Below are 16,061 nucleotides of genomic sequence, written 5' to 3' on the forward strand. Positions count from 1 at the left end.
TCCGACTTCAGCCAGGTCACGATCTCGCGGTCCGTGAGTTCGAGCCCCGCGTCGGGCTCTGGGCTGATGGCTCGGAGCCTGGAGCCTGTTTCCGATTCTGTGTCTCCCTCTCTCTCTGCCCCTCCCCCATTCATGCTCTGTCTCTCTCTGTCCCCAAAATAAATAAACGTTGAAAAAAAAATTTAAGAGAAAAAGAGACAAACCAAGAAACAGACTTTGAACTACAGAGAACAAACCGATGGTTCCCAGAGGGAGGTTGGGCGCGGGCGATGGGGGAAATAGGTGAAGGGAATTAATTAAGAGCACACTTGTCATGATGAGCACTGAGTAATGTGCAGACTTGTTGAATCACTATGTTGCACACCTGAAATGAATATAACACCGTATGTTAATTATACTTTTTTTTTTTAATTTTCTTCAAAAAAATAGCAGTTGCTTATTTCTTCATTGGGCAAATTTCACAAATTCCATCTTTTTTTAAAGTGTATTTATTTATTTATTTTGAGAGAGAGAGAGAGAGAGACAGTGCAAGCAGGAGAGGGGCAGAGAGAGAGAGGGAGAGAGAGAAAGAATCCCGAGCAGGCTCTGCACTGTCAGCACAGAGCCCGATGCAGGGCTCCATCCCACAAACCGTGAGATTGTGACCTGGGCCGAAACCGAGAGTTAGACGCTTAACCGCCTGAGCCACCCAGGTGCCCCACAAATTCCATCTTTGCACCAAAATGGTTCCATCAAGATCATTCCAACCTCCAGGCCTGTTTTATCTCAAAACTCTTTCTTAAATCTGGAATCTCTGAAGTTTTCTTGGAACATTTCCATAACCGTCGTTCCTTTTCATGTCTGTCATTCTGACATTCAGTGAATTTTTGGGGGTCTGCGCCATAGAATGAACTACTTTTCCAAGAAAGCAAGCTGGAAGATTTTGCAATGTCTGCTGCTCCTCCGCGGATCAAAGCAATGCCTCGTGGGCCAGGCTGCTTGATAAAAGGACCCTTGGCTTTGAAATAGGCTTTTAAATTTTTTTTTCAACATTTATTTATTTTTGGGACAGAGAGAGACAGAGCATGAACGGGGGAGGGGCAGAGAGAGAGGGAGACACAGAATCGGAAACAGGCTCCAGGCTCCGAGCCATCAGCCCAGAGCCCGACGCGGGGCTCGAACTCACGGACCGCGAGATCGTGACCTGGCTGAAGTCGGACGCTTAACCGACTGCGCCACCCAGGCGCCCCTGAAATAGGCTTTTAAAGAAGCCGTTATTCCCAAAGCATGAGCACCCAAATGGAACACAGAGGGTTTTGCGTTTCAGCTGCTACGAGGGTAGAAAAGGAGGGATGGTCAGGTCCCAGTGAGGGGCTCTCTTCCTGACCTGCAGATAGATGCTTTCTTGCTGTGTCTTCATGTGGCCTTTTCTTGGTACATGTGTGTGGAGAGAGAGAGAGAGAGAGAGAGAGAGAGAGAGAGAGAGAGAGAGCTATCTACAGTCTTTTCTTATAAGGGCACGAATCCCATCAGACCAAGGCCTCACTCTCATGACCTCATCTAACCCGATCTCCTCCCCAAAGCCCCATCTCCAAATACCATCACATTGGAGGTTAGGGCTTCAACACATGGATTTAAATTCAGTCCTTAAGGGTGCCCTAGTGTCTTCTTAGTTGCTCAGGCTAAAATCATTGGCCCCCTCACCCCATCTCTCTCTCCCCAATCAAATCCGTAATAAGCTCATCTCCATTTGTCAGCTTTGCCCTGGGTGAGGGCAGTACCTTCCTAACTGGCTCCCTGCTGCCCCTCTGCCTTGCCCACCTTCTGAGGTTATTTCTGCCTCAGGGCCTTTGCACTCCCCGCTGTCCCCACCTGGGCCTCCTCCCACCTTCCCATTCTGCTGTGCTACTGCCTTGTTGGTCCCAGCTGAACTGTTACCTTCTCTGAGAGGCCTTCCTCCCTCACCTTATCTAAAGAACCACCTTCACCTTGATGCTGATGTTTTCTTCTTTCTTTTCTGAACAATTCATCCCATTCCTTACGTTGTTTCTCTCTCAGTAGAAGACGGGCTTCCTGGAAACGGGCCTTTGTCTTGCTCATTCCTGTGTCTGGCACCCAGTGTTGCTTAGGGAACATTTGTTGAATGAATGGAGTCAGCAGAGGGTCATTGAGATTTTGTGATGTGTACCGTTCCGGGGCTCAGTGTGAGAAGAGTCCCAGAGAAATGTAAAAATGCCCAGAGGCCGTGATAAGACGAACTCAGGTATGAAGCCCTGCCTGCTTAACTTCAAGTGCGGGTAGAGGAAGTGGCATGAAAGTTACACCCTCAAGACCCCCCTGAGTGGCCAGGATCGGGAGGCTCATACACGTGACCTGCGTGGACGAGGCTCGAGAAGAAGACAGCTACTTCTCGCTGGCCGTGCGAGGAAGCTTCGCAGAGAAAGGGCGTGAGAGCTGGGTGTGGAAGGAGGTTAGGCCTTCACGGTCAGCGGGGGGAGGGGAGAAAGCCAAGGCAGGCAGACCAGACAGCATGCAGAGGGCAGAGCGCGGGGCCATGTGACCGGAGGGGGGACATCAGGACTGTTTCCCTCCCTTGGACACGTCCCTGACATTGCACTGATCTTTCTCCTGGGAGAAAGCACGTTTTTATTCACCCTGTATTGTTGTGTTCATTGATTGTCCTTCCCTGGTGCCAGGGCCCCCCCCTGCCCCAAGCAGGTGCCCAGGGAACACTGACATAGGAAGGAATGTTGAATGGGGTGGTCCAGACGCTCCTGGACGAAGAGCTGGACTTTGTCCTGTGGGCGGTGAGGGACTCCTCTGAAGCCACACAGGGGCTGGAGGGATGTCACGGCTGGACTTGGGGACTGAGAAAGCCTTAGAGAAGTGCGTGATCGTAATTATCACAATGAACCGTGCCTGGGAAGTAGAGGAGAGCCGGCTGGGGGCCAAAGAAAGGCTTTGGGAAGGGAGAAGGAACGAGGCTGGGACCCACTGCACGGGGCAGTGGACAGGAGTTGCAAATGCACGTGTCTGAAAGGGGGCAGCGGGGCTGTTGAGGAGAGAGTCTAGCCAGGTATGAGGCAGCAGGTAGTGGTGGGGATTGTGGCAAAGTAGAAGGCGGGCCCCTCCCGCAGGACACAGCTCTGACTCAGCACCAACTGCTTGCTACCTGTGAGGATTCGGGCCAGGGTTTCCAGATTTTCTTTTTTTTTTTTTTTTTAATTTTTTTTTTTTTTCAACGTTTATTTATTTTTGGGACAGAGAGAGACAGAGCATGAACGGGGGAGGGGCAGAGAGAGAGGGAGACACAGAATCGGAAACAGGCTCCAGGCTCTGAGCCATCAGCCCAGAGCCCGACGCAGGGCTCGAACTCACGGACCGCGAGATCGTGACCTGGCTGAAGTCGGACGCCTAACCGACTGCGCCACCCAGGCGCCCCAGGGTTTCCAGATTTTCAAGTTCTGTGTCGGAGATCACCCATGGCTGTCAGTGCTGGTCAACCATTCCATGTTCCGTAAATAACCTTTCACAGGCCGAGTAAGATACATCCACGGGCCAGATCCAGCCCTCAGGCTGCCAGGTGGGGACCTGGAGGTGTGGGTATTTGGGGCGGTGTGTGTGTGGGGGGGGGAAGGGTGGAGTAAAGAGGGGAGAGAATGCCCGCGGTCACTGAGATTTCCAGACCAGGTCGCCGGGACAATAGTGAGCTCTTGCACCGTGATCGGGAAGGAGGAAGGAGAGGGGCGGGCAGAGTGGAAGATGCTGAAGTGATGCGGGTGGTCTTATGACAAAAGGGGACACAGCCTGACAAAAAACAGCTCATCCTGGGGAAAGGCAGTGCGTTTGAGACCGGAGGGAGGGCCTGTTTGTGGCCACCTCGTAACCGGTATGGACATGGTCTCTCTGGGACCCTCTGTGCTTCTGCAAGGATTTTATACTGGTTTGGGATTTTTGTTTTCATGTGTGTTTTATGTTTCTGTCTTTGGTTTTTCTTTTAAGATTGCCTGATTTGGCCCCTGGCTGGAGGCAAATGTGAGAACGCTGGTGTTAGAGCCTTAGAGACAGGATTCAAGTCCTGGCCCAGCCACCTGCTGTTGGGGACCTCGGGCAGAGTCCCTCCAGGCCCCACTTTCCTGGGTCTCTGTCATCTCCTGGGTCTCTGGTGGATGTCTCCTTCCTGTCACTTGGGGATGACGGGTTGGGCGGGGGCATCCGTAGGCCCCTCCCCGGTGCTCATCCCCCACTCGTGACGGATGAGATTGCTGACTTCTGGCTCTCCTCCCTCCACAGTGGCCCCCGCCTTCTCTTCTGAAATGAGGGACACAGACGGGACAAACCCAGGGTCCTTCCTGGTTCCACTTATCCCGCCTGGGCCTCATGGTCCCCACCGCGGAGGTCTCCTTGAAATCTGAATGCGCTTTGGCCGGAGGTGGGAAGCAGAGGCAGAATCTCCCTCGGCCACCTAAACGCCACAGCACGCCCTAAACAGCCCAGAAGAATCTCCTTTCCCCATGGACGGGCTTCCAGCCATGTGGGGAGGGGTCCTAAAAAACAGTTACCAGCCACCTCCCTGGTCAGGGATGCCACAGGTCTGTGATCACATCTGTTAAGTATGTACTAGGGGCCAGGCATCAGGTTCCCTGGTGTATCCGGCTTGCCTGTTTTACTTAAGCCCCACAACAGCGCACTAAGGTGGGTTCTATTATGATGTCCACTTTACAGATGACGAAACTGAGGCTCAGCGCAGTGAAGTTGCTTGCTCCCCACCCCCCACTCAGGTTGCAGCCCCGGGCCTCCCTGGCTGGCGGGAGACCCGTTACTCAGCCGCACAGAGCTCAGCAAATGGGTACCCTAGGGACATCTTGGAGGAGCTGCGTTACAGCTGAGACAGAAAGAAGGCGAACACGGCCGGAGGCAAAGAGGCTGTCCAGCCAGACGCGTGAGAGAGCTGCGTCCCCTGTCCCTGGGTCGTATGGGTTGGGGAACGTTTCTTGGTTCTCAGGAAATGCGTTCCCAGACCCAAAGCGGAAGCAAGGTGAAATCCTGGTGTAACGTCGGCAATAACCGTGTGGCGGATGCCCGGCCTGGCGTTACACGCTCTACCCGCTCGAGCTCGTGCCCTCCTTCCGCCGATTGCATTAGAGAAGCCCTACATTTTATGATACCCTTTATACAGCTCACCTGAAATAGCTTGTTCAAGTTCATCCAGCCAGGAAGGGGTGTTAGCTGGGCGTTGAACCCGGGGCCTCCTAAGTCCAGAGCCACATGAGGCCCCTCTGGCTGGCACTCCCGGGCAGAGGCAGGAGCCAGTCTTGGCGGGGGAATAAATCCGCCTCCCGTCCTCCCTGGCCTCCTTCCGTTCGGTGGCTCTTCCAGAAAGCTTCAACTGCCCTTCCTTCCACCCCACTGGTCTCTGCACCCTCGTGCCCGGCTGGCTTCCCAGGCTCTCCCCGGCTCCACGCTCGGGATGAGGGTTTCAAGGCTTTGGCGAGCATCGGGACCACTTAGGCAGCGTGCTAAAAGCAGATCCTGGGCCCCACCCCAGATTCTGATTCTGTTAAGCCTGTAAACGGAGCCCCAGAACCTGCTCACTTAGCGGGCGTCGCCCTAGCTATGCAAGGTTGGGGGCGCAGGGGACTTCAGGGAACGGTGGGCCTCATTGTTCCCGTTCCCTCTGCTTCTTGACCCCCTTCTGCCGCACAGCCAACCTCTGCTGCTTCCTGTGGTACATCTGGGACTGTTTCGAACTTCCTCCGGTACCGTGAGGTAGCCCTGCTAAGCATGCCCGTTTCACACATGAGGGGAGCGAGGCTCCCCTGGATCTAATCATCACTGGATCTAATCATCACGGGCTCTAACCACCTTGCTTTACTGCCTGGGCTAAATTGGCATGGGGGGAGGGGTCCCTGAGGGCCCCTGGTCGGGTTTAGAGGCGGGGCCGTGAATGATGGGTCTTGATCAACGCCTTCAATCCGTAGACCATAGCGAGAGAAGCCACGAGACTCGGTTAAAGCCTCGGTACCCAGAATATTCCTGGTGCCATCTCCCTGGGCTTTTGAGCCCTGGTGTGAACAGCTGACATCATCAGTCAGAGCACACCGTCCAGATTCGGTTCAGCTTTCAAAGCCAAATGTGGATCAAAACGTGGAACGATCACTGGTTTGGAAAACGGATTCCTCTGTGATCCGGGGCAGGTCCCGTCACCTCCGGGGGCCTCCCGCCTGGAGAGGGGGCTGAAGGGAGAGGACGGCAGGGAATCCTACCCGCGCTGGACTGGCGTAGCACCTGGGGAGAGGGTTAAGATAAATTCTTCTACCTGTGCCCCCAGCAACCCCGCTCCTGGGGATTGATCGAGAGAAGGGCCCACGCAAAGACTCCTATGCAAATGTTCATGGTGGCTTTCGGCATAACAGCCCAGGTGTCCTTCCGCAGGGGAACAGGTCAACTGTGATGCTGTTGCTCAGCAAGAGGAAGAACAAAACAGACCACACGTTACCGGCAGCTCCGCGGAGGAGCGCGACGAGGCAGACGTAGAGCACGTGCTGTATGAGTCCATCGGGAGAAGCTTCTAGTACAGGCTCAGTGAACCCATCATGGCAGAAAGCAGATCAGAGGCTGCCTGGATGCGGACGGTGGGGGTTCACTGGCTGAAGGCACCACACAGGGCACTCTGGCCAGTGGTTACATGTATACACGTATACAGTTGTCGAAACTCAAGTTGCGCACTAAGATCTATGCGTTTTACTATATATAAATTCTGCCTTAGGCAAACAAATAAACAAATGAGCAAGCAGCTGCCTCCGCCCCAGCCCCAACAACTCTGAGTCAGCAGGTCTTGGGAGGGGACCCAAGGGCATCTGCATTTCAATCAGTAGCACAGCGTTGCCCCCCAACTTGGGATGGGCACCCCCAGACTCTAACTGCAAAAGTCTCTTCTGGCCAAGACAGTCGAGTCTTTGAAGATGTCAAGGACTTACTGTTAGTCTGGGTTTTTCTTAGCATAAACCTAACTGGGGTCAAAGTCCGGCCCTGGGCCTGACTCCCCATGATCGGCAAGACCAGCTCTAAGCCACGGACAAAGCGCCCTCAGTCACCGGGCTGATCCTGGCTGTCGGCCAGGCATCACAGGGTCTGCTATGCTAGGATCAGGGGGCAGGACTCCACGCGGGGCTGCAGACGTCTGCCAGATGCTGGGCATCGGGCAGAATTAGATAGGCCCTCTCTGGGTTCTGTCTCCCCGGCCACCCTCCAGATAATCACGATTTGGGCTTGTGTTGGAGAACTGTTGTGTTAGAGACACCATGCTGATTGGTTTGTGTCCATGTTGAACTATATAAGAGGATGCAGTCATTAGGAGCCTGGGCTCAAGAGTCCACCAGGGCTCAGGTCCCCCATCTCCGCAATTAGCTGTGTGTCTTTGTGCAAGTGGCTTAGCCTCTCTGAGCTCCTCGTCTGTGAAATGAAGGGGATGGCAATACTTCTCTCTTCACAGTGCCTTGAGCTTGGGAAGCATGTAGTAAATGTTGGCTGTTATTACTATTATTACCTAATTTAACGCTTCTAATAACCCTATGGGCTGCAGGTGCTTGGGAAGCTGTCCTCCAGGCCTTCAAGGAGGCCACAGGACAGACTCCGGGGCGGCAAAAAGCCTTTTTGGACCACGTCCAGTCGAATCTGAAGGTCTGCGATTAAACCCTCTCTCGGATTCTCTCACTTTAAACACTCAAAACCTTCATCCCAAGCTCTGTTTCCTGGCCATCTTGTTTCCACCATTGGGAGAGATGCGGGGCCGGCAGGTGCTGTCATGGCCAAACGAACGGCAGGCTTCCCGCCACACTGAGCTGGCTGTGAGACCGGAGCTCAACGAGACCGTGCTCAAGGCAGACGAGCCACCCTTTTGTGTGTTGAGAGTCTGTGTGACTGATCGATTGACCGGTTGATTGCCTGCATTTTGGGGACCACAGCGTGGGTTTCTCAGGCTTCTCTTTCCCTTGGGTGGAAGACAAAAGTCAAACCGTGACATCCGGCTGCCTGCATGAGATTTGGAGCATGCTGGTTTCTCAGTGAAAAATGTGTGGGGCGTCTGGGGGGCTCAGTCAGTTAAGCGTCCGACTCTTGATTTCGGCTCAGGTCATGATCTCCCGGTTCGTGAGATCGAGCCCCGCGTCAGGCTCTGTGCTGACAGTGTGGAATCTGCTCGGGATTCTCTCTCTCTCCCTCTCTCTCTGCCCCACTCCCATTCGTGCTGTCTCTTTCTCTCTCTCAAAGTAAATAAATAAACTTAAAAAAAAATAGGTAAATGGACGAAAAAATGTGTGATCGCCGTAGGCTTCAAGCAGAGTGGCAGCACAGCCTGGCGTGTCCCTTCTGGGTTCAAATCCCTGTTCTCTTCTTGGCTATGTGACCTTGAATATATGCCCATCTGCCTCTCCGGGCCTCAGTTTCCTCATCTGTAAAATGGGCACAATCGTGCCCCCTCCCCACGGGGCCGTTGTGAGATCGAGCAGCCAAGGTGTCGGCACCATGCCTGGTGTTCCCTAATGCGATTCGAGTTGAACCGTTCAAATTTGGGGGTCTCTCACTGACCGGCTGTGTGACCTTGGGCAAATCACTTCACCTCTCTGAGCTTCAGGCTCTTTTCTTCATTTGCAAAATTGAGACCCCACGTTCCTCACGTAAAGGACTGACCTGAGGATTAAATTAAGACAGATGACTACCGCGCACAGCCTAGCACAGCGCCTGGGACATGGCGGGCGTGGTGCAGTGAGAAGGTTCCGGAAGTGGGAAGACGCGGTAGCTTGTGCCCATGATAAGGCCGTGGGGACACATGGCCATCACTCTCAGGGAGGTCGGGCAAGGTCATAAGTGCCCGGAGGGTCACGGAGCTGCCGTGGAGGGAGTACTTGGTACAGCCCTGAGTGAGTGACAAGGGGCGTGGCTGGTGCTCCTTGGAGAGAGCAGACAGGGAGGGTCCTAAAAGGATGGATGTCCAAAGACGAACAGTGACTCGCCTGGTGGCCACAAGGGGTGAAGGTGCTCCCGCCGGACAGAGGGCATCGAAATATCAACCGTTCCTTCACTTGAACATCCCTGTGTCTTCCCTGTCGGGTTTGTTTCTGGACTCGTGTCTGGAGGTAAAATGGTTTATAGCAACAGTCTTTGGGACCATCTGGAGAGACAGACCCGGCGTAAACAGATTCCGAACACAGAGATGTAATTTTCCCAAAAAGCACATGAAGGGATGATGATTTCCCAACAGCAGAATTCCTTATTTTGTAGAACCGTTCACTAGGAAATCCTTTTCAGTGCCGAGCCCCCGAGAGTACGTGTGTAAGATGCTTTTTGGTTAGGAATAAGGAGGTGGGGTTGGGCGGTGGTGACAGGTGTCGTCGTGGGGCCAGATCTTGTCCCCACCCGGCTCCGGGTGGGGAGCCTGCCACCGGCTGTGAGACCTTGTGTCATGTGCCTCTATTTCCTCATCTGCAAAATGGGGATTATCATAAATACTACCCATCTCACCTCGTAGGTTTCACGAAGAATAAACAAGATAATCCATGTAAGAAACAAAGTATTGCCAGGCAGTAAGGGTGTAATACTTGTGACTATTGTTCATTCCAAAAATATTTGCAGAATGCCTTCTGTGTGTCTGGTTCTGTCTTCCCTTCACCTGACCTCCTTCAGCTTATTCTGGGGTGTGGGATACGGGGGAGAGAGACAGACAAAACACAGGGCAAACCAACAAGACGCTTACAGGCTGCACTCATAGCTGTGTCCCAAACCAGCAGGGCGCCAAGATAGGGAATCACATGAGGCAACTTACTCGATCGAAGACGTTGGAATGCCTCACCGTGAGAGTGACGTGTAAGTAAAAAGTGAGAAGGAGCCAGTGGTGACGGGCAGTGTGGTCGGAGGCGGTGGAGGGGGGAGGAGCAGACTGGAGCAGCTCTTTTCGAACTTGACGATGCACTTGCAGAAATGAGCCAGGAGGTCTGGGGTGGACCTGGGATTCCGCTTTTTCTAACCAGCTCCGGGGCTGCCCGGGAAGCTGGGGACCCCGCCGTGAGCCGCCAGAGCCTGGAAGAAGGCAGAGGGAGCCGGGGTCCAGACGACAGCCTGCCCGGGGGGCAGGTGGGGAGTTTGGATTTTATTCTCAGGGCAGTGGGGAGCCAGGCAGTGGCTGTGACATACTCAAGGGCACGTTTGGAAGCTCATTGTGGCTGCCATGGGGGCAAGGGCAGCAGCAGGGGGACCAAGCAGGAGGCAGATGTAGATATCCGGGTAATGGATACTTCCAGCAACGGAAGTAGGTGTCGGTGTATCTGGACGTGGGTGCATTCGACATCTTGGGGCAAAGAGAATTGAGAACACCTGCCAGAGTGTTGAATGGAGATATCCTTAATCATCTTAATAAAACGTACTGCACATGCTTCTTTAAAAAAAAAAAAATCTTTTTTTTTTTTATTTTTTTTTTTCAACGTTTATTTATTTTTGGGACAGAGAGAGACAGAGCATGAACGGGGGAGGGGCAGAGAGAGAGGGAGACACAGAATCGGAAACAGGCTCCAGGCTCCGAGCCATCAGCCCAGAGCCCGACGCGGGGCTCAAACTCACGGACCGCGAGATCGTGACCTGGCTGAAGTCGGACGCTCAACCGACTGTGCCACCCAGGCGCCCCTAAAAAAAAAAATCTTAAACCAATCATTAGAGCAGTGGTTCTTGGCATGGGCATCTCCCCTCTCCCACCACCAGGGAACACATGGCCAAGTCTGGAGACATTTTTGCTGTCCCAGCTGGGATTGAGGTGCTACTGGTATCTGGTGGGTAGAGACCAGAGATGCTGCTAAATATCCTGCCATGCACAGGATGGGCCCCACGACGAAGAATTATCAGCCAGGCGCATCAGTGGCCCCCACGACGAAGAATTATCAGCCAGGCGCATCAGTGGCGCTGAGGTGGAGAAAGCCTGGTGCAGAGGCTGTAGGAGGTCTGAAGAACATCGCCCCCTTTTGTCACCCCATCCACACCCCAAAGATAACCACTGGGTTTGCTACGTAGCCGTCCAGGCGCTATTCTGTGCATATACGCAGATTCCCGTACATTTGAGGCAAGTGTTCAAAACATGGGGGAGGTTCGGGGGGGGGGGGGGGGGGCGGGGCATCTGTTTTGCCAAATCTGTTCTGCTCTCACCGTAAGATGAAGCTCACGGCCCAGCCAGAGGGGCCAGGAGATGGGCAAGTAGCCTAAAACCTATTTCCTCTAAAACTTGGGAAATTCTTTTCTCTAAAGAGCTCTCTAAAAACTGCATATAGGGGTTCCCCGGTGGCTCAGTCATTTAAGCGTCCAACTTCGGCCCAAGTCATGATCTCACGGTTCATGAGTTCAAGCCCCGCGTTGGGCTCTGTGCTGACAACTCAGAGCCTGGAACCTGCTTCGGATTCTGTGTTTCCCTCTCTCTCTGCCCCTCCCCCCCCCAAAAGTAAATAAACATTAACAAATTTTTTTAAACAAACAAACAAACAAAAACCCTGCATATCGTTATATGGTACAAGCCTTCTCTTACCAGGGACTAGTTTAGGAAATCTGAGCATTTCAGTGCCAGAAGAAATTTGGGGATAATCTATAGTCTCACCCGACCTCCTATTTCCCACATGGGAAAACTGAGGCCTGAGACTTTCTTGTAAGTGGGACAATCCTTTTATAATAAATTGTCTCTTCTTAATTTATTTTTAATGCGATGCGTGGTAACAGGGTATGTTTCTGATTTTTTTTTTTCCCTTGGTCACATCCGTATGAGAGGTTGGTTCCAATGGCTGACGAGGGAGCCGTAATTTAGCCTTGTAGCTTCTAAATGCTGCATGTAGACTCTGGCCTGTGGGTGAGAATCCCTTCATCAGTTCACAGCAGAATTAGAAGACGAAGGACAGTGTATTAAATTTTCCCCAAATAAAAATCGATGTCATCTAAGGGCATGCCCTGTGTTCCCAAGATTCTCTCCTACTGTTTTTACTGTCACACTAACCTTTCCACCATGACTAGATGGCAGTAGAAGAGAAGATACTTTTTGTTTGGGTTCTGTTTTGCTTTGATGCCCTTCTGTGGCAGAAGGGAAGGGCGGTAACCCCATTGCCCGTGGAGCCCCACAGCCGTGCGGAGTCTCAGATTCAGAGTGCTGAGGCTGTGACCACCCTCCTGTCCCCATGCTCCCGTCCTTCAGGAGGCCCCACGGAGCCCCCAAAGTGGAAATAAGTGTTCCCTGCCCCTGGAAAACCCCAGGCAGGGACCCCACAGGCCAGGGAGGTCGCTCTGGCAGCCACGAGGACCTCAGTGTCTGAAATACAGCTATGGTCTGCGGTAGCCAGCCCCTCCCTGCCCCAGCAGGCCAGCAGGGAGAGGAAGAACCCCTAGCGAGGCCAGGATGCATCAGGTTGGCTCCTTAGGAAGGCTCCTCACCTGTTTCCCAGACCCCTCGAGCTGGGCAGAAGGGCCTGAACACCAAGCTAAGGACTTCGGTCTTTGATCCTCTGGCAGTGGGGAGCCACCGAGGGTTTCTGAGCGAGAGAGTGACAGGATGAAAAAGCCCGTTTCTGGAGGATCAAAATGGCAGCAGCATGCTGGATGAGTTGGACAGAAACGAAAGACCGCACGGGTAGGAAGCCAGGTAGGGACAGTGAGGTGTCAGGCTCTACCCTGGAGTAGAAAAGAAACAGAAAAGAAGGAAGAGATGGACCCTGAGGATGACAGGGGCTGATGGGAAGGACGAGAGAGAGCCAGCAGTCACAGATGAGCTGGCTTTTGAGCCCAGATGAGGATGGTGACTCTGCCAAGGTGGGAAGCTGGTATTGGGTTACTTACCCTCTCCCACCCTCAGCTGTCTGTGGAACGGGGTGAGACACAGGGGTGTGGGGAGGATGAAATGAGGTTGTGCGTGGAAAGTGCATGGAAATCAGCCCGGGCCTGGGGGGAGAGGCAGGCAGGTGCTAGGGGCCAGGAGGGTGATGGGGAGCCATGGAGGGATCTTGACTGAGGGTGGTCTGATCACATTTGCCTTTTGGAAAGACCCACCCAAAAGCAGCATAGAGTGGGCAGGCCAGGAGGCAGGGAAGCCACGGAGGAGGCCTTCATGGTCCACGTCCAGGGGAGGTTGGCCTTTACCTAAGGGAAGGGGCGGGGGGCCATCCTAGGGTGTGGCCTCTCCCCAGGGCCCCACTTGCTTGCTGGGTCCCCTTTGTGCTCAGCAGCCACTGCGGCGAATGTGGGGTGGCAGATGTTTGCCCAGCAGGCGGGGTCTGGAGTCCTCTGTGCCCGCTGGCCTACCTGTGCACACAGAGCATATGCCGGGCCCGCCCCTGTGACAGCTGCCGGAGGACAAAGGCCTGGCTGTTTGACCAGAGAGGCAGGAGCTGCCCAGTGGGCACCCAGCACGGGATTCACCCCCCTTCCAAAAAATTCACCCACACCCCGGTGCTGTATCTGCGCCCTACCCCCCAGCAGTCTCCCCAACCACCCCCTTGCCTGTCAGGGGCCGGGTCCTCCTTGCCCCTGACTCTAGTGGCCTTTCTTCCTCCTCCTGTGCTTTCACGGGGGTCACTCCGTTTTTGCTCACTTTTCCCTCCTTTGGGTCCTTTGTGCCTCATTGTTCTTCCTGCCCACTGCCCCCCGCCCCCCCTTCATATTTCTTCTGTTCCGCCCTCTTGGGCTTGCGGGAGGCTGAGGGCAGAGTGCCGCTGACCGCCCTCTCGGTGCCCAGCACAGTGCCCGGCCCCCAGGGTAGAGCGATGGCGTCCCCTTGGATGCGTCTGCCCGTCCCTGCAGGCTCGGCCGGTGCGCGTTTCCCTCTTTCTTCCTGTGTGTGTATCCGTTCGCTAGATGTGCATTACAACCTTGGCGGTAAGTTTCCAAGGGCAGGCCTGGTTCTCCTCTCTGCCTTGCAATTCCTGCTAACGGCCTAGAGGCATTCCCAACCTCGTGATTTATGACAGCATCTATCGGGGTGGCATGTTGGAGGGCAGTGTGGACCAGGGAGAGATTTGCCAGCTTTCAGTCCCGGGACCACATCCTTCTTCAGTCACTGCCAAGGCCAGAGAGCTGTCTTAGTGACCCTGACAGGGACCCTGAGGATGACTCCTCAAAACATCCCCACCAAGGAAGGCGATCCTATCACCTGCAAGCAGCCCTTGACCCTTGACCGTGTGTTCCAGAACGCCTGCGCCTCCCTCTGCAGGTGCTCGGGGCCTGACTTGGCAATCCGAGAGCACATGTGAGGGGGGTGGGGCCTCGCGGAGGGCGGTGATCCCTGCTCACTCGCTGGCGCCAAACTTGCCTCAGAAAGGGGAAGAATGGGGGCAACTGGCCAGTTTGGTTTTGCTTTGGGGGCTTTTTTTTTTTAAGTCATTATTTTATTTTATTGTTTTATTAGGCAAGAGGATTTATCTGGGTTCATCCAACTGAAACATCGGTAAGGTCCCCCTGGATGGATTCTGGCGTCGGGCTCGCCTCCGCTCACATTTCCTCCACGCTGGCTCCCTCTTGGAGCAGCCTACCCCCCGCCCCCCAAAGGGGAGGACCAGACGGCCACCAGCTACCTCCAGTCCCTCCGGCAAACCCAGCCAGGAAGGGGCCCCGGTGGGGGTTCCCCTCAAGGGCATTTCCTCAACCAGGAAGAATTAAGTCACATTGGTCCTGGCTGGCCCAGGCCCCGCCCTTTGAGAAATGGGAAGATCTGATTGGCCAGGCTTGGTGGCGCCCAGACTTAGGGCCGGGAGGAGCACCCGCCTGACCACCTGGCACCTGCGTCCTGGTCCAGGTGGCCTTGGGCAGCCTGGCTCCCGCGGCCCAGCGTAGCCCGGTCCCCAGACCTCCGGGGACACTCATTGGGAGTGACTTGTGCGACAGGCTCTGGACAACTTGGCGCTGTGGAGAGCACAGCAGGGCCTCGTTTAAAGGGTCCCTGCAGAGACTTTTGTGATAATCATAGATAACCCTCGATTACCTGTTTGGGAGTTTCCAACTTGATCCTGGATTTTTGTAAAGAGAGGGCCTGTGTGCTCGTCCCCCAGCACCTGGACTTCTGCTCGGCACGTTGTGGGCGCCCGGTTAATGTTTGTGGGGAGACTGCCAGGAGCCAGGGGTCCGCAGCCTTGCTCCTGCCCCCCAGACTCCACCCTCCCCGGCGCATCCCCCAGCCTCGCCCAGCTTGTGGGCGGTACTCAGGAGACAGGGGCTATTTTATCTTCAGGGTCATCATCATTATTGTTAGTCATCGTCCTTGTCGTCTACTCTTGTGAGTGACTGCGTGGCCATTGTTATTGTTCAGCCTGGACGTTTCTCCTGACTTGGAGAGCAGTCTTGACTTGTGCTGTGCCTCCCTCCTCTGGCTACCTTTGCTTCAGTAATTCTATCCTATGCCCGGATGTGTGGTTACAGTCCCTCCACCGATTGGTGGATCGGGGTCATAAAGTCCTGCACTGCCTGGGCCCCCTGCAGGGTAGAGACCATCTGGCATAGCTCCCGGCCTAAGGGGTGGGAACACGACAGGGACACCCGCGGATGCGCTGGAGACGGGGACACCCGCTGTGGGGCTTCCAGGCAGATGATCCGGGTCCGAATGCGCACAGTGCTGGTCCGGAGCAGTGTGCACCTGCTCACCAACCTCAGCCCCCCTTCCTTGCTCTACAGTGGGGACGAGGGGGCCGCCAGGGAGTGTTTGGATGATTACAAAAATGACGTTCAAGTGTCCAGCTTCGTGCCAGGAGGGAATTGCAACCCCCACCACGGTGCTGTGGTGTCTGAGAAAGGGACAGAGTCCTGGGACATGTGACCAGCCGCCTGAAGCCCCAACACGGTGCTGTGGCATCTGAGAAAGGGACAGAGTCCTGGGACATGTGACCTGATGCCCCGGGTCACAGGGCCGAGCCCGGGTGGCGGAGAGGTGCAAGGTCAGCCCTCAGCCCTGACCCTCGGCTTCCGAGCAGGTTACTGAAGACGCTGGTGTTTGTCTTTGTCACCGAGTGGCGGAGGACGAACCCCAGTCCCCCCCATTTCTCTTCCATCAGCAAACCGTGGCTGCGGACAGTGGACAA

At 54.7% G+C, this 16,061-nt stretch overlaps 1 protein-coding gene across 10 annotated transcripts in view; it reads left to right on the forward strand.

The window, feature by feature from the left end:
* TMEM51 (transmembrane protein 51) overlaps positions 1-16,061 on the forward strand; it is a 55,322-nt gene that overhangs the window by 17,120 nt on the left and 22,141 nt on the right. For 2 of the 10 annotated variants that reach the window (XM_086715745.1, XM_086715748.1), the window contains exon 1: positions 9,567-9,843. The exons of the other annotated variants lie outside the window; for them this stretch is intronic. The gene's annotated coding sequence lies outside the window, so the exon portion shown is untranslated. Of the gene's footprint in view, positions 1-9,566; positions 9,844-16,061 lie in introns of those variants that run through there. 10 annotated transcript variants of the gene reach the window in all.

The sequence above is a fragment of the Puma concolor genome, chromosome C1, assembly GCF_028749965.1.
Source record: "Puma concolor isolate L17-30 chromosome C1, mPumCon1.1.hap2, whole genome shotgun sequence".
NCBI classification, from domain to species: domain Eukaryota; kingdom Metazoa; phylum Chordata; class Mammalia; order Carnivora; family Felidae; genus Puma; species Puma concolor.